Source organism: Alligator sinensis, unplaced genomic scaffold (assembly GCF_000455745.1).
Source record: "Alligator sinensis unplaced genomic scaffold, ASM45574v1 scaffold138_1, whole genome shotgun sequence".
Classification (NCBI taxonomy): Eukaryota; Metazoa; Chordata; order Crocodylia; family Alligatoridae; genus Alligator; species Alligator sinensis.
The window spans coordinates 1,437,832-1,455,260 of NW_005841862.1; positions in this window are offsets into that span (position 1 = coordinate 1,437,832).

The following is a 17,429-nucleotide window of genomic DNA, read 5'->3' on the forward strand; positions in this document are numbered from 1 at the left end:
AACGGGCTCCCAAGGGAGGTGGTGCTCTCTCCTACCCTGGGGGTCTTCAAGAGGAGGTTAGATGAGTATCTAGCTGGGGTCATCTGAACCCACTACTCTTTCCTGCCTATGCAGGGGATCAGACTCGATGATCTATTGAGGTCCCTTCCGACCCTAACATCTATGAATCTATGAATCTATGAAACTGGTTTGACCCAAATCAGTTAAGTCTAATCGTACATTCAACCAGGTTTATCTTGAACTGGTTTTGGCCATTTTGAAACTGATTTATGTGCACTGAACTTATGATTTGTTACAGGTTTAAACCAGTTTCTGATTGATTACTTAAACCAGTTTATGTGTAACTGCTGTTCTTAGCCCAGGAGGAAAGTCTAGTATTCCAGGTTTAAGATTTAGCTGGAGCAACTAAGGGTCTTGATGTCATCTGGAGCCCTCTCTTTGGTTCAGTCTGGTCAAGATATCTCTCAAGATCCAGGTGGTGAGGGTCTAGTAGTGTGAATTGGCATAACTCCATTGTCCTCAGTGTAGTCATACAAATTAATATCAACTAAAGATATATCCCAATAAAGTTCTCAAGGCGTCTATGCACATGGTCCAGGGTGGGGCATGCTTTAATTAGAGCAGCTCTGAAAGCTGTTCTAATTAAAGCACCTGCAGCATCATGTGTATTCAGCAGCCCACACTCCAAAATGGTGGCAGGAACACTTTAAATAAAGCTCATTTGATGAGTTTTAGTTAAAGTGCCCTCGGTGCCATTTTGAAATGTGGGGACACTGAATACACATGATGTAGCGAATGCTGGAATATGGAACATAACTAGCATGCTCCAGCAGACTCACAGCAGACTGGATTACAGAGGTCTGTCACATGACAGCCATTGATGTTAAACACCTTTTTGTCCACTCACCCTCCTCATATCAGTGTCAAATTCAGGACACCTAAAGGCAGCAATGGGAAGAATAGCTGATCTCATTGTTTTGTTCTGTTAGGCCAAATTTCTGACAAATCAATTTTGTACTATCAATATCCAGCCCAAAGCTGAGACATGACCTCAATACAATCCTTAAACGAGATCATGTTGCATGGATTAATTAAAGTGTAGGATTTTCTTTTGTTGTTGTTTATTTTTGTTTTGTTTGTTTGTTTGTGCAAGAATGTATCTTTTCTCTTCAATCCATTCACTTGAGAAGTCAGAGCCTTGCTCAATTCACCATTCTAGAAGGGTACAAATACTGCCAGGTTATCTTAATTTGGTGTTAGCAGTTTTATTGCCATTGGATTTTCTAGTTTATGTGATGGTGCCTAGCAAGGAGCTTAAAAAATGAACCATCCCTAATCAACAGCTACTCCCCCCTCTACCTTGGGCCCATGTTATAAGACCTGAAGTGCATGAGGCACTGTTGATTTACTTAAAAGCTGTGATGGTGAGACCCAGAGAGAAGAGCACAAGCCACCAGATTGCCATTCCAGGACTGCGGCTGATGGCCACAGATTAGCTGACTGGGCCTGCTACGGGCCAACCACCTGTTAGACTTACCTGCAGGATCACTACGGCTGACAGAGGAATGGTGTACAGCACCACAATGCAGGTTTATAAGTTTGTGCTCCTTCCAGCTTGAAGGACACCAAGGACATGGGCTCCAAACTGATGACATCAAAGGATGACGAAGTGTCAAACCTATAAAGGAAGATGAAATGCCAGCCCTGGGGGAAGGCAAGAGTCGGGAGGCAGAGCCAAGGATTTGGAGGATTTGGTAGTCCTCTGAGCGGCCTCCAAGAGGAAGAAGACAACAGAAAGTACAGGCTGGTAACCTCATGGGACTCCAAGGGAATCAGCGAACCCAGGTAGGGGTATTGTGGACAGTCCCTTCTGGAGAGAGAGGGAGCCTGAGGACAGTTGATGTCTGAAGCCAAAGGGGTTGGCTCAGCTGAAGACCCCGCACATGAGTTTTACTTTCACTTTCCTTTAATAGGAGAACACCCAGGGTAGGGCTTTGTCTTTTTTTTCTTCGCCCAAGTCTATGGGCAGTGTCTAGGACTGAGAGCCTAATCTTTATTTACATTATTTCAGGGACAGTAGTTAAAGGCACACCAAAAGCCTCATCTTTATTTCATATTACATCAGGGACATTAACAGAGGGCATACTGAAGACCCTGAGGAACTGGGGCCCCCTGATATGGTTAAGGGGTTTCTGTTCAGGGTAGGGGAAAAGCCATAGAAACTCCCTTGAGAGAGGATATAGGAGTAAGGGAGTCTCTATGCTGCAACCCTCGAGTATTTTTTATTTGTTGACATTGTTTCTGTTTTGTTGGCTCCATGAAATTACCTTGGACACTTGGGAGGCAAGTGTCTAGACTACAATGCCATTTCTGTCTGTCGCACCCTGAGAGACTGGGAACAGCATTTCAGCAGCATTCGCCCAATAGCATTACCTTTGAAGAAGCTTTGCAGACCTGACTGGGTGACAAAGGCTTCCAGAGTGGCATCACAGCCGGCGTGTAGATGGGTTGTGAGGGAGGTGGAGCCCCAACAAGTCACTGCTGAGTGAGTAACCTCAAAAGGGGAGAGGGATCTGCAACAGCCTTATCGAATGAACCCTCCTTTTTTCCTTCTTAACAACAAAGACGTTGCAGGTGAGTCAGAGGTGATACCCACCCCAGAGGGGTCCATAGTTCCATCTAGAGAACCGGTGCCTTCACACAAGCTTTTTAAAGTTTAAGAATAAATCCTCTTTCCTTTGTGTACCTAAAGGGCTCGTACATAGCCACATAAATGCAGTTTCTGGCATGTACATACACACAGTTTGGGATTCTACTTCACTCTTTGGCAAAATAGAATCACTCTGTACATGCACCTGCCTAAAGTAAAGTGATGGTGGTAGATGAGGTGGGCTTTCCCACCTTTTTATCCCAATTAGGAAACTTGCCCAGGAAGCAAAAGATCCATGTTCTAGGTCCTAGCAAAGTGCTTTAGGCATCAAACTGTGGGTTAAGCATTGCCCAGAGCGTTTGCCAGCACTGAGCTTGCACCAATCTCTAGAGATCTTTAGCACCACGTTCAATGCTGTTTCCTTGGAGATTCAGAGGGTGCCATGTACCAGCTGGGGTACCCATATAAACAGCTGAGAGCTTTTGGAGCCTGATCGAAGCAATAGTCTGAGTTCCCCAAAGGGGCACAAAAATCAATAGAACCAGTTAACTTTAAGAAATGTTGGGGGTGGAGGGAAGGATTGGCGGGAGGACAGAGACTGTGTTTCAGGAGCCCTTGGCTGAAATGACCTCAGACTTGAATCAGTAGCCTTGCCTTCACCCCCATGAGATTCCCAAGACAATCCAAGTGAGCGTGTTGATTAGAGAGCTCTTACAGCCAGTAAGCAGAAAATGGTTCTCAACCTTAACTGTGGCAAAGTTACTGCTCAACTATAATATTATTCATAGCTGCTTATTCTTGCCCTCACTTTCTTGTCAATTAATCTAAGTTTATTCAAGGCGTGGGAACCTCTGTTTAATGCCTTGGCACCTAGTGAAACTTTGCTGGCATGGAAGGATATAATTTGAACACAGCAGCTATAGTGGAGAACCATTTCTGTTCAAAGAAAGTCAGGCAAAGAGATCTAGGCAAGAAATTAATTTTATTGATGATGTGTGCTTGAAAAGCATACCCCCCAGCTAAAAGCATTATTTTTCTAAGACCTAGTTCATATGTATTCTGATAAAGAGAAAGTACAAGAACAGCTGCAGAATCAGCATCTATTGACTCCTGACTATAAGATACTCATCTGAAGTGATGCCTTTCCGTAAACTTTCTGTCAGGCCTTTCTGCTTTACTCAGCTCCTTGAGACTTATTTTTAACTTTTCTAAGAAGATTGCAAATTAAATTCCCCTGCCCTGTCAGCATGCATACAGTATTCTTCACATCCTGTCAGGAATTCCTTTGTGCCATGGGGCACTATTTAAATATCTATCACATGGGGTGCACTGTCTTCTAGATGATGATGATGATTTACAATTACGGCTAAAGGCAAGGACCAGGGTCCCTTTGGGTCAAACACTAGACATTCAGGCATAATACAGGGTGCAGACAAAAGTGACAATTTTTGCATGATCTAGCCAAAGAAAGCAGTTTATAGCTGTGACCAAACACAAGTGCATGGCTGTAGACAGCTTCAAAAATTGCATGAAGTATTAGATAAAGACGTTTCAAAATGTAGCATCTTTTGTAACTTGTGTCTCCAGAGCTCCCAGTCTGTCACTGTTTTTAGAATGGGAGGAGGGAAAAGGGCAGTGGGAGTTTAGTCTGGGTTTTTCAGCCCCCCTCTGGAGGGTGGCACAAGTGTATGGGAGCCCCCCAAGGTGGGGGGGGACCTCCAAATCACGCACCCTTCAGCACCAGCTGGGGAGCCCCAACAACAATCTCCCTCCTCTGCCTTTCCCCCCCTCCTATTCTGAAAACAGGGAGCACTGGCAGAGAGCCCTGACCATTGCTATAGGAACCTGGCTGCAGGCTCCCAGCCCACGGCTATATTCTCCTCCCCCTGGAATCAACAGTGAACTTCTGTTCGGTCTGAGGTAATGTTGCAACTCAGAACGCTTTGCAAAAATCATTCTGAGTTACAGCTGGGAGCTGCGCTTCTGTCTGTACCCCAAAAGACATTTCCTGGCCCAAGAAGCCTCTAGTCTAAGATATGAGATCTACTGGTTGAAAAGGGCTTGTCCACCAGTATTATATCATTTTTCACAGGAGTTAGGATGTCAGCACTGAGGCACAACTACATTGCTATTAGGGTAACAACATTTTACAAGCCTAAAATCCTCCCTCTCCTTTCAGAATATTTTTCTCTTCCTCTCTTAAACTACTGTGTAATATCGCTGTGCTCTGATCAAACAGCTACCACAGTTCCAACTCAGAGGTGCCTGCACTTCCATATTCAGTGAATTATTTCTTAATATGGGCCTTGCACAAATAGTAAAGCTCTTCTGGATCCTTCTGATTGGAAGGTAACACGTCACTCTAAAATCATTAGTGAACATGGGCAAACATTTGAATGGAACATTTTTTCCATGGGGAAATGCAGTTTCATCAAAATCAAAACAAGTCATTGGTGACCCCCTTTTCTTGCTCTTGCTTTCAACCTGTGGGATATTGCCCAGTTTTTTTTTAATTGAGTGTCTTTGCCTTTGGCATGTGTGAGAGGGAGCCAGGGTGGCTACTCTGGTGATGTTTCTTGATGATTACCTGAGAAGACAAGAAGATTCCTTTGAGGCCTATGTTCCAAAGGTCTGCTTTGATTAAACTTCTAACAGAGAACAGTCTCAATACATCATTCAAGCTTTATGTTCTCTCGAAAAAAGTGGAAGACTGTGGGCTTAACTGCAAGACAGTCAGGTGGGTAGGAAGCTGGCTGCAGGGCAGGACCCAGAGAGTTCTAATGAACAGATCTGTGGCATCTTGGTGGGAAGTGGCCAGTGGTGTCCTGTACTTGGCCCAGTGCTATTCAACATCTTCATCAATGATTTGGATGAGGGGGTGAAGAGCTCACTGGCTAAGTGCGCGGATGACACCAAGTTATGGGGAAGCGTGGTCACGCTTGAAGACAGGCTGCAGATACAGGCAGACGTAAACAGGCTTGCAAGTTGGGCAGACCAGAACCAGATGAAGTTCAATGTCAAGAAATGTAAAGTGCTCCACCTGGGGATGAACAATCCCCTGCACACCTACAGAAATCCACTACAAAATCCACTGTGCACCCACCATCCTTGACTCAGTCACACTCACTGAAACACTGACATCCTTTGTTATGCAGGACTCATGGCAACCAACATACTTCAGCATTATGGAGACAAAATGCTCTTCTTCTGTTGAAACAAAAGATTTCAGCGCTGTCAAAACGAAACTATTCAGCATTATTGAAACAAAGCATTTTGATGGATGCAAGTATTTTTTCTTTTAATTTTCATTCCTCGGGAGACTTTGACTTGGAATGAAAAATAAAACTCAGAATCGCAAAACGTCGACGGACTGGAGACTTCTTTTCCTGTCCAGCTTGAGTTGTTGAAAATGTAACGCCTCACAATCCTGAACAGGCTGCCAGCAGCTAAGATCTAAACTACTAACTCTGTTAGCACCTGCTGCTTCAGCAAAAAGACCCCACTCAGTTAGCCAAGGTTATGGCAGACCCATCAACTCCCATCTATGGCACAGTCACAATGATGGGGAGCCAGAATGCCACCCCAAATGGAGGTATGTTAAACATGTGTCACTTCAGAGACCCTTTTGCTCCAGTAAGAGGGAGCTAAGGTGGGATGGTGGTGGAACAAAAATAGTAAATGCTGTGCTGCCAGCCTGGCCACCACTGTCAACAGTAACCCAGCCCCTGATGCTGCCCCATGTGCTGCTGCTGCTCAGGGCAGTGCAGAGCATGCTCAGGTCTTCCTGTGATTTGCTTATTTGTGATTCTGATGTTTGACACTGGCCAGTTACCAAATGTCACCAGCTTGTGCTCCATCGTTATGGAATAAAGCTCTTCTTTTTCCCCTGTCCCTGGTAGGTGTTGTAGGGCTTAGACCCCCTCTTGACTCATGCCTTGTCCCCCAGCAATGTCAAGGTGGGATCACAATTTGTCACCACCTACGTAATCTGATTGCTCTCCTGATCACCAAGACAGCTTTGATGTTCAAGTGGTCCACGGGATCTCACACCTGGGTTTCTTCATGGGACTCCAACCTCCCCTTACCCCACCCTTACTACACCCACAGCCAAGATGACCCTTGATCTCTGGAGGCATCGCTTCTACATGATGTCTTCTCACCTGTAGCATCCCCCTTCTTGAGGGTTGACGATCTCCTGGCCGTAAGTCCCTCACAGGCTGTCCTTTGGCCATGGACTTGGGCCTTTGCAACTAAAACTCACCTCAGTCTTGAAGTAACTCGGAACTTAAGGATAACGCCAATGGCGACAGAAAAGGAACTTAAGGATAACGACACAACAGAAAATAATCAGCATCTACTGACTGGCCCCTGGATCTCATCTCCCAGGCCCCACAGGTCCCCAGCCGGGGCCTTTCATTCTCCCTGTTTAAGGGTTGCCTGGTAGGCTCAGTGGCTCCCCACTGTGCCCCTGGTGGTTATCTTGTGGGGCCCTTCTCTGGGTCCCTGTCCCTTCCCACCTCGGCCCCAGCTGACCTGAGGTTGAGTTGTCCAGTCCACTCCCAGCATTGCCTTCGTCACAAGCCTTGGCTGCTCTGCATGGCTCTCCCTCCTGGGTTGGTCTTGGGCTGTCATAGCTCCATGAACCCACGCTGCCTCCTGTCTCACCACCTGCTCCAATCTCCTGCTTCTGCCCCTCTTTGTGGGTTTCCGGTTGGTTTAGTGCTGCCGGAGCACTCAGCCCACTCCTCTCGGGCTCTGTGCCACATGCCTCCCCCTTATCACGTTCTGCAGCGGGGCTGCTGCCTCCAGCTGAGGCTCCTCCGTAGTGTACCACTGCGGTTTCTTCACTGTGTTCAGTGGCCTTGCTGAGCCCTCCTCCTGGAGTCTCTCTCAGGCATGCCACTGCCTCCCCAGTGCCACGTTCCCTGGTGCTCCCCAGGTTTCCTCTGGCTGCATCCTCTGGCATTTCCCTACTGGCACGTTCTCTCCTTCCCACGCTGCCTCCAGCTGTGTTCCTGGCCACTTTTTGAATGGCCCACGCTTCCATCTGGCCCTGCCCACTTTTGCTGCTGATTCGCAGGCTCAGGCATCTCTGAAACTGGTGTGCCTGAGCCTGCTGTCTTGGTGTCTTGCTGCAGCTGCTGCCCATCACTTCCCCTGCGGTAAGTAATGGGGCAGTCAGGGGGGGGCATGGGGCAAATCGGGAGGAGTTGTCTCTTCCCCTCTCACATATCCCCCCATCAAGATGCCACTAGGTGGTCTTCTCTTATTACCTGGTGCTGATGATGCTGGTAGTGATGTCTCCCCCTGGTGTTCCTGGGACATCTCTGGTGCCTCCCTTGAATGGCAACGAGACAGAAAATCATCAACTACATTGCTTTTCCCCAGTTTGTATTCTATTGAGAACTGAAATGACTGTAACACCAAGGCCCAGCGTGTGATCCATGCATTGTCCATTTTGGCCAACTTGAGCCATTTCAAAGGGGCTGGTTCATTATAACCACGAACTCTTTGCCAAGCAAATAATAATGGAAACACTCTACCCCCCATTTCAGAGCCAAACATTCTCTCTCAATTGTGGTGTACCTCTTTTCCTGATCATTTTGTTTCTTGCTGGCATAAGCCACCAGTCTTTCCACTCTCTCGATTTTCTGGAACAGAACTGCCCCAAGTGCTTGGCCCGACGCATCAACCTGTAGGACAAATGGCATTGAAAAATCCGGTGTGTGTAACACCACCTCTAGACACAGGGCTTGTTTGACTTCTTCAGATGCTTTTTTCTGCTCCTCCCCCAATTTGATAACTTCATGTCCTTTGCTTTTGATCACATTTGTGAGGGGAACCATGAGTCCTGCAAAGGGGGGAATGAATTGCCTGTAGTAACTTACTAAGCCCGGGAATGCCCATATCTGCTTTTTAGTCTGCAGGATCCCGTTTTTCTTTATAATGGCTACCTTATTGACCAATGGGTCAATTTGGCTTTGCCCTACCAGAAACCCCAGATACTTGGTTTCCGACTGCCTCAGCATGCACTTTTTGGGATGGATTGTCAGGCCCACTTGTCTCAACTCTTGCAGCACCACCCAGACCGCTCACACATGTTGGTCCCATGTTTCAGTGTATACCACAATATCATCAATGTAGGCAGCAACATAATGGTGGTGTGGGGCCAATACCCAATCCATCAACCTCTGAAAGGTCACTGCCGCCCCATTGGGACCAAATGGCATCCTACAGAATTCATACCAACCCCAAGGAGTCCCAAACACCGTTTTGGCTATGTCCTCTAGGTGCGAAGGTATTTGCCAATACCCTTTGGCCAGGTCAAAAGTTGGGATGAATCGGGCCTGCCCTATCCTTTCCAGTAATTCCCCTACCTGTGGCACAGGGAATGCATCAAATTGCATGATGATTTTAAGTTTGTGCAAGTTGATACATAGCTGCAAAGTTCCATCAGCCTTCGGGACCATCACTTTTGGGCTATGCCAGGGGCTCTGGGACTCCCTGATAATCCCTTTCTCCAGCATTTTTTTTTCCCTTCCTTTACCATTGGATACCGATGGTAGGGTATCTGTCACCATCTCCCTCTTACTATAGCCCCTTCGGGTGTCACAGTTGTATACATTGCACCTTAGGCTTTACCGGGTACCTCACTGAACACGCTGGCAAAGTCCCGAACTAGATCTGCTAACTGCTTTCACTGCTCAGTGGTAAGGTCTAGGCCTATAGAGACTTCCCCACTAACTTCCAGTCTCCCTGTCAGCTCCTCCAATACCCTCCCCAAATCTTCCTTCTCCAGTAGTGCCATAGCCAGGAGTCACTCTGACTCTTATCGTAAGTCCCTCTGACACTTGCCATAAGTTCAACAGATTGGCATGATATAGCTGTTTTTCTTGCCTATGCCTGGGGTGCAGTACCTTGTAGTTGACCAGATTAACCTGAACGACGATCTAGAAAGGCCCCTGCCAGCAGGTCAAGAACTTACTCGTGGAGCTGGGCAGCAAGACCAACACCCTCTGTCCCGCTTGGAACCTGCATTCCCCTGCGTTCTTGTCATACTGCTGTTTTTGCCTCTTCTGTGCCTCTTTCAAGTTATCTTTGGTCACCTGGTTAGCTTTTTGTAACCCATCCCTCAGTGTTTGTGCATAGTGGGATGGAGTGGCCCCCTTGCCCTCCACTCCTTCCCATCCTTCTCGCACAACATCCAACAAGCCTCACGGGGTATGCCCATAAACTAATTCAAACAGGGCATAGCGCAATGAGGCTTGGGTGGGGGCTTCCCTTACTGCAAATAACAATGGGGGAATCAATAAATCCCACTGCTGTGGGTCTTCCTGTGTGCACTGTTGAAGCATGGCTTTAAGGGTACTGTTAAAACGCTCCACCAATCTGTTAGTTTGGGGATGATATATTGATGTACACAGATGTTTTATGCATAGTACCCAACATAACCCCTTCATAACGTGCGACATACAGTTCGTGCCCTGGTCCGTGACAATTTCCTGGGGTAGTCCAACCCAGAAGACCCACTTCTAGAGCTCCTCCACTACACACAGACCAGCTACTTATCTTAACAGGATGGTCTTGGGGTACCTGATCGCATAACCCATCAGCACCAGTACGAATTGGTGCCCCTTGGTGGTCTTGGGTAAGGGACCCACGATGTCTAATGTGACCTTTGCAAAGGGTTCCGCAATGACCAGCATGGTCTGCATTGGCACCCTGGGGGGTTTCCTAAGACTGACCCATTGGCACTAGGGGCATGTGGAACAAAATTGTTCCACATCCCAATAGATGTGTGGCCAAAAAAACCGACCATAGCAGTTGAGCTATGGTCTTCTCCTGGCCCAGGTGCCCCTCCCAGTGGGTTAGTGTGGGCCAGGCACAACACATCTAGCCGGTGTATCTGGGGCACCATAATCTGTGCCACCTCTTCCGTCGCCTGTTCCCCGCCATCCTTTGGTGATACAGTATGGCAGTCCCCTTCTCACCTCACTGCGGGGCAGTTGGTCACAGAGTTCTAGCTGCACCACCTGCTGGTCGTGTCTGGTGACCTCCATCTCCTAGATGACCCAGAATTTCGGTTCCTCCCATTGGGCTTCCCGAAGCTGGGTCCCTCAGGAGATGGACTCCAGATCCCAGAGAGCCCCTTCTTCCTCCATTGGTTTGTCTGGGGCTTCATCCTCAATTATCCCGTCATACAAACATCCCCTAGTTCAGTTACATTCCAGGTTCTCATCGATTTCAGGCCAATCTCGGCCCAGAACCATCTGGTACAGGAGGTCTGTTGCTATCCCCACCGGGATCTCCCTGGTTGCTCCTTGAACTGCCTCCTGGACTTTCCTCTGGGTAGACCAAGACCTGTCCATGCAAGCAAAGTATCTTGATTGGAGAGACTTTCACCCCTTCCTCTTGAAAGACCAGGCCACCCTTTATCAGCTTCTGGTCCCGTCCGGTATCCAGGATGGCATGTACCACTCACACAGCTACATCAGCCATCATGGTGGGTTTGACCTACTGTAGGGCTTCAGCTCTGCTACCCAGGCCACAGTCCATCATTTTAACAGGTGACGTCTCCCACAGCACTGGATGGTTCCCTTTAACATACCTTCGGCCATCTGTCTCTGGTGCAAAAAGCCGTGGGTTCATCGTGCACTCCTGTGTGAACTGGCCCCTCTTCCCGCACCAAAAGCAGGTCGCCCTTGAAGGGGTGGGGGGCGATTAAGGGTCTTGCTCACTCAATCTCCCCTCTCCACACTGGGTCTGGCATTTACCAATGTCCCAGATTTCTCACCCTTTTCCCAGGGTGCCTCATTTTGGGCACAGTCAAAGACTTCCACCAATCGTAGTGCACCCCTGGATGTTTTGGGGTGATGGGGGCACACCCATCTTTAAGTGTTCTCTTCCAAGGCTGTCAGGAACTGACCCAAAAGGAAGGTGTCCATAATCTCCTGCAGGGACATTAATGCTGGCTGGATCCATCTATTCAGGAGATCCTCCAATTTCTGTAGGAGTACCCTGGGGGACTTGTCCTCCCTCTTCTTCTGCTCTCGCAACATCTGGCAGTACTGCTTGGGAGTGATGTCCAGGTGGTATAAAATCTGCTCTTTTACGCAGTCATAATCTTGGGCTTTGAGGTATGACAAGGCTCATTAGGCTGCCTGGGCTGGTCCTACCACAACACCCCTATCTTCACTGCCCACTTGAACTTGTCCAAGACAGCTGCCACTGTGACCCTCTCAAAACTTTCTAGGAACACTTCTGGGTCATCCACAGCCATCATTTTCAGAATTCTTAAATCCACAAGATTCCAGCTCACCATTTATTGCTGTTTCATTATCTGCTTATCCAGGGCCATTCACCTATTCATCTGTTGCTGTTGCTGCTGTAAGATTTGATCAATGAAGTTTAGGGTCTGTTGCATGGCCTCCACCCCAGCCATCGCTCCCATCTGTAGTTCCATTGTTATGCTAGGACTTGGGATAGGTTTGTCGTTCCCAGCCAATTTGTCACTGGTAAGTGTTGTAGGGCTTAGCAGCCCACTTGATCGGTGCCTTGCCCCCCAGAAACATCAGGGTGGGATCCTAGTTTGGCAGCAACTATGTGATCTGATTTCCGCTCCTGCTTGCCAAGACACCTTTGATGTTTCTCTTGGGAGACAGTTCCCAGCAGGTGGTCTGCAGGATCTCACACCGGGATGTCTTCGTGGGGCTCCATCCTTCCCTTTACCCTACGCTTACCACATCAACAGCCAAGATGACCCTTGATCTCTGGAGGTGTCATTTCTACATGATGTCTTCTCACATGTAGCATCCCCCTTCTTGAAGGTTGATGACCTCCGGGCCGTAAGTTCCTCACAGGCCGTCCTTTGATCATGGACTCAGGCCTTTGCAACTAAAACTCACCTCAGTATTGAAGCAAGCCAGAACATAAGGATAAAGTCAATGGTGACAGAAAAGGAACTTAAAGATAACAACAACAGAACAGAAAATAATCAGCATCCACTGACGGGCCCCTGGATCTCATCTCCCAGTCCCCACAAGTCCCCAGCTAGGGCCTTTCAATCTTCCCGGTTAAAGGTTGCCTGGTAGGCTTAGCAGCTACCCTGGTGGTTATCTTGCGGGGGCCCTCCTTTGGGTCCCCGCTCCTTCCCACCTCAGCCCTGTCTGACCTGAGGCTAGGTTGACCAGTCCACTTCCAGCATTGCCTTCATTGCCAGCCTGAGCAGCCCTGCATGGCTCTCCCTCCTGGGTCAGTCTCGGGCTGTCGTATCCCCGTGGCCCCATGCCACTGCCTGCCTCACCGCCTGGCGCAACCTCCAGATTCTGCCCCTCTTCATGGGCTCCCAGTTGGTTTAGTGCTGCCCCAGCTCTCGGCCCACTCCTCTTGGCCCCCATGCCACATGCCTCCCTCTTACCGCGTTCTGTGGTGGGGCTGCTGTCTCCTCCCAAGTCTCCTCCGTGGTATGCCACTCTGATTTCTTCGCTGTCCTCAGCGGCATTGCTGCTCCCTCTTCCCAGAGCATCTTCCGGGGATGCCACTGCTTCCCTGGTACCACACTCTATGGCGCTCCCTGATACCAGGACTGGGGGTCAGGATGCCTGGCTTCTCCTTTCTCCCTTTTGTTGCCCTTGGTACAATGCACTGCTCACCTGTGGTGCAGGGAAGGTGAACAACTGCATGGATACTGCTCTGCAGCCTAAGTGTGTGGCTGCCAGTATACCAGGCAATGCAGCTGAGTTAACTATAGACTTAGCACTCACAGCAGTACTCAGTTACTGCTGCTTTTGCATGGATTGGCCTTCTTGTGGAAAGGGAGAAGGGGGGGGGGGGGGCTGCTAGAGGCAATATTAGTATTGGACTGACCTGATGGGGGATATAGGCTTATTCAATCAACTCTTAGTTTCCCCAGCTTTACTGTCTGGCAGTTTTCATGCAGGGGATTTGTAGAAACCAAGGTAAAACATTGACAGGTTCCCAAACTGGAAAAGAAGAACAATTCCTTCATCCCAGCTTTCAGAGACATCTGGTTATTATCCATGTTCCTTAGATAAACCTGAGAATGAGTTGTTCCCTCATGTGAACCAAGTGGAGCATGAAACTGGGATATCAGGAAAAAACTTCTTCACTGTTAGAAAAGTGAGGCAGTGGAACAGACTGCCTAAGGAAGCTGTGGATTCTGCATCACTGGAGGTGTCCAACAAGAGGCTGGACAGTCACTGGTCAGGGATGATCTAGGCGCAGCTATGCTTATGTTTTACTATGGGGGTATTTTTATGCTTCTGGGCTTTGCTGGTTGCCCCCTCCCCAGAACTGTACCTAGACTCCAGGCAGCCCTGGGCAAACTTTTACTATTGGGCCCCCCTTTGCCAGAGATGATAATAATAATAATAATAATAATAATAATAATAATAATAATAATAATAATAATAAAAGTTACTGTTTCCAGGACCCCTTTCTGTCCCAACCCCAGGCAGCCACCCGGTTTGCCCATGCCTGTGTCCGGCCCTGCCCCTCCCCACCTTTTTGATACATGTGTCAGGGTGTTTTTAAGGCTTCCTCAGAGGCATTGGGTGTTTGGCTGATTCTATGAGATATCCAGATGTCACAAGGTCATGAGGAAAAGACTTTGGTCCTTCTTTCACATTCAAGGAGGCAATGACGTGACATTCAGGCTGAAGTAATCAAAGCCAAAGAGTAGCCAAAATAATAGGAACAGCTCATGTCAGATGTTTTTGATCCAGGAGGAAAGAAGGGACACATACAGTTTATACTGCAAGTTTATTACAGTAATACAGTCAGATTAAATAATCTTCATAGCTGATATATTTATATCAGAGACTGTGTCTCTTTATATGTGTCTATATATTTGTTTTATTTTCAGTACACATTGCAATCATGTCATCTTTACCATGCAGAGAATAATATACAAACACAATCATATGGAATCAAATTTTCTTAAAAAAAAAAAAAAGGAGAGAGAGAGAGAAACCTAAATTACAAAGTATGGCTTTAATTTATAAGAAAGTCATAACATACAATGAACATTCATTTGTACCTTAGGCTCGGCAGGATTCAATTTCAATCAGTAAACATTAGTGGTTGTCAACTTCATACTGGACCCAAAAAAACAAGCTCAGGGAATGCCCATCAAAGGTAACTCCCATTCAGAGAGATGGAAAATATACTAAAAAAAAATGCTAATGACGTAAAAAGTCTCCATGGATTAGCTGTACCATTTGCTTATCTGCTGAGGTCAAAAGCTGAGGTCAAAAGTGCAGTGTCTAGAAGTACACAGAGGTACCCAGGGGGCCAGATTCTGTTCCTATTTACTCCTGAATAATCTTGGGAGAACTCTATTGATTTCAGAAGAGTCACTCCAGAAGTAAAAAGGTGCCACAGATTTCAGAATCTGGCCCTGTGGTATTAGCAGTGATGCAGTACTCCATTAAATCCACCAAAACTCCCACAGGCTTTAGAGCCTCAGCAGGGGCATCTACGGTGCTCCAGTATAGCTGCATCTGTGCTACCTTGTGAACTAGAAACTGGGTAGTCATCTTATTGTGCTGATGCTGCACACTCCCCAGTAGGTTCTTCTTCTCAGCAGGGCTACTCTCCCTTCAGCTCAACAAGTAACCAGCACAGAGCAGGTAGGGAACATCATCACGCCGCTGCCTAGTGTTGTACTGAGGTGGTATGCTTCCAACCAAATGTCAATAGAGAAGAAAGTTTAGGAGCTATGTATAAAAGATTTTATTTGAGTAAAAAAAAAGATATAGAAATAAATGGTGACACAATAGCAAAGCCGCTGCTGCCTGATCATGGCTGTCAAGAGGCTGTGGACCACTGCTACTTGCCGGTCAGGGACAGATCTCTTGCTTCAAGAGCACAGGCTACTGGCACTTTATGTGAAGAAGCTTTCTTAGCTATTGTCAGTATAATGCTTGTGGTGCAAAGCCTGCTTGATTTTATATATGTAGAGGCTGATTTCTTAAGGCATTTATCACTATAGTATCTGAGTATCTCATGTTTTTTCATTATCCCAGAAACTTCCCCAAAAGGAGCAGTTCTGAGTCTGTCCTGGAGAGGGCAGATACACACACATGCACACACACACACACACACAAATGAACACACACACGTGCGCGCGCGTGCACACACACACACACACTCATTATAACACGACTCACAAAGACAGAAGTAAAAAGAAAGTCATATCCTGCTAAGCCCGTTGATAATCCGGAGGCTGGTATCAACTTATTTTCCTTTTCTTTTCTCTCTATCTCTCTTTCACTACCTCTTTTATTTTCTTTTGCCCTCCCCCCCCTCCCAGTTTAAAAATAAAAATCTCAAATTACACTCATTCAGTGTATTTTTATGCCAAATGTAAACATTGCTACACGGCACCTAGCACGCTTTTTGATTAAAAAGTAAAAACTAAAAGGAAATTTATGTATTTTTCATGCAAGTGCAGGGATTTTTCCTCTAGGAAGATTCAAGGCTAGAGACTGACAGGTTGGAGGGAAGGACTGTACAAAAGATCTAGACTTTTAGTTTTGTTTGTAAGCAGGTTTACAGAGGATGATGAACTAAGAGACTGAATAAAAAGAATCAAGTGTGATGATGCTGAGGTAGACTTGGCTGCGTAAGGTGTAATGTGTCTTACTGAGAAGGAAGACAAACAAAATAACAAATAAACAGGCAGATCAATGCTAAGGACAGATGAACCAGGATAGAAAACCATTCCTTTCTAACAGAAAAGAAATCCCACCCCAAAAGCAGCCTCACAATATGGTCTGCATAGTCAGCATAACTATAGACTTCTGTCCTCCAGCTTCATCTATGCCTTAAGGCCTGGCAGACTTGATGCGCACAGGCCACTACACAGCCATTAGATAGTAGCAACTTTTAACAATCCCTTGGTTGCTGTGAAAATGCACAGACCTTCCCTTACAGCTTGAAATACAGAAAAGTTCCTTTCCCCTGCAATAGTAGGTATTGCTGACTCATATCCTATTATGGTCCTGGGTATGACTGTTAACTGCATCCAACTGGAGGGTTTGGTGGCAACATGGAGTATATGGTGCCTCAAAACCCTAGCCCTCACTGCCTTGTGGGTACTCCTTTGGTGGAGAAAAACTATGGGACACACATCACCCTGACAGAAACACACCCTCGCTGAGTCAGCAGCAGTTCTTATCTGCTGCTCTCTGGCAGAAGCTACAACTGTCGAGGACCTGAACATCTGGACTTGGTCTGGCCTTTAGAGTCTGTCTCAGTGGTCTAAAGTGGGGACGGTAGGCCTTAGGCAGCCTCCACTTCTCCACACTCTTGCCTAGGCATACGTGTTGAAGGTCTTGGTGTGATGGTCACAGGACTCCTACAAGGAGATTCATCAGGCACCTGACTACACCATAATCCAGAGTGCACCCAGCTGAAGGTGACCACATTCAAACACCCATAAACACATGAAGTTCCACACTGCAGTTGAACTAATCTAACTTTGCAAACAGAAAAGATCTGGATAAGCCGGAGCAGTACTGCATTGCAAGCTTAGACCTGGCAAAAGGTGAAATTTGCCTCTGAGCAGGGAGTTGACAAATGCCTCTGCAATGTTTAAGGCCCAGGTGTGTCTCAAGTGCTGCCCTGGTCCTCTCTGCACCTGAGAATTTCACCCAGTGTGCCTGGAAGCACCATGTTACTCACATGAGCAATTCCTACAACCTTTATATATATGTATATACATGAACAAAATTCCTTCCCCTCCCCACCTCCCTAG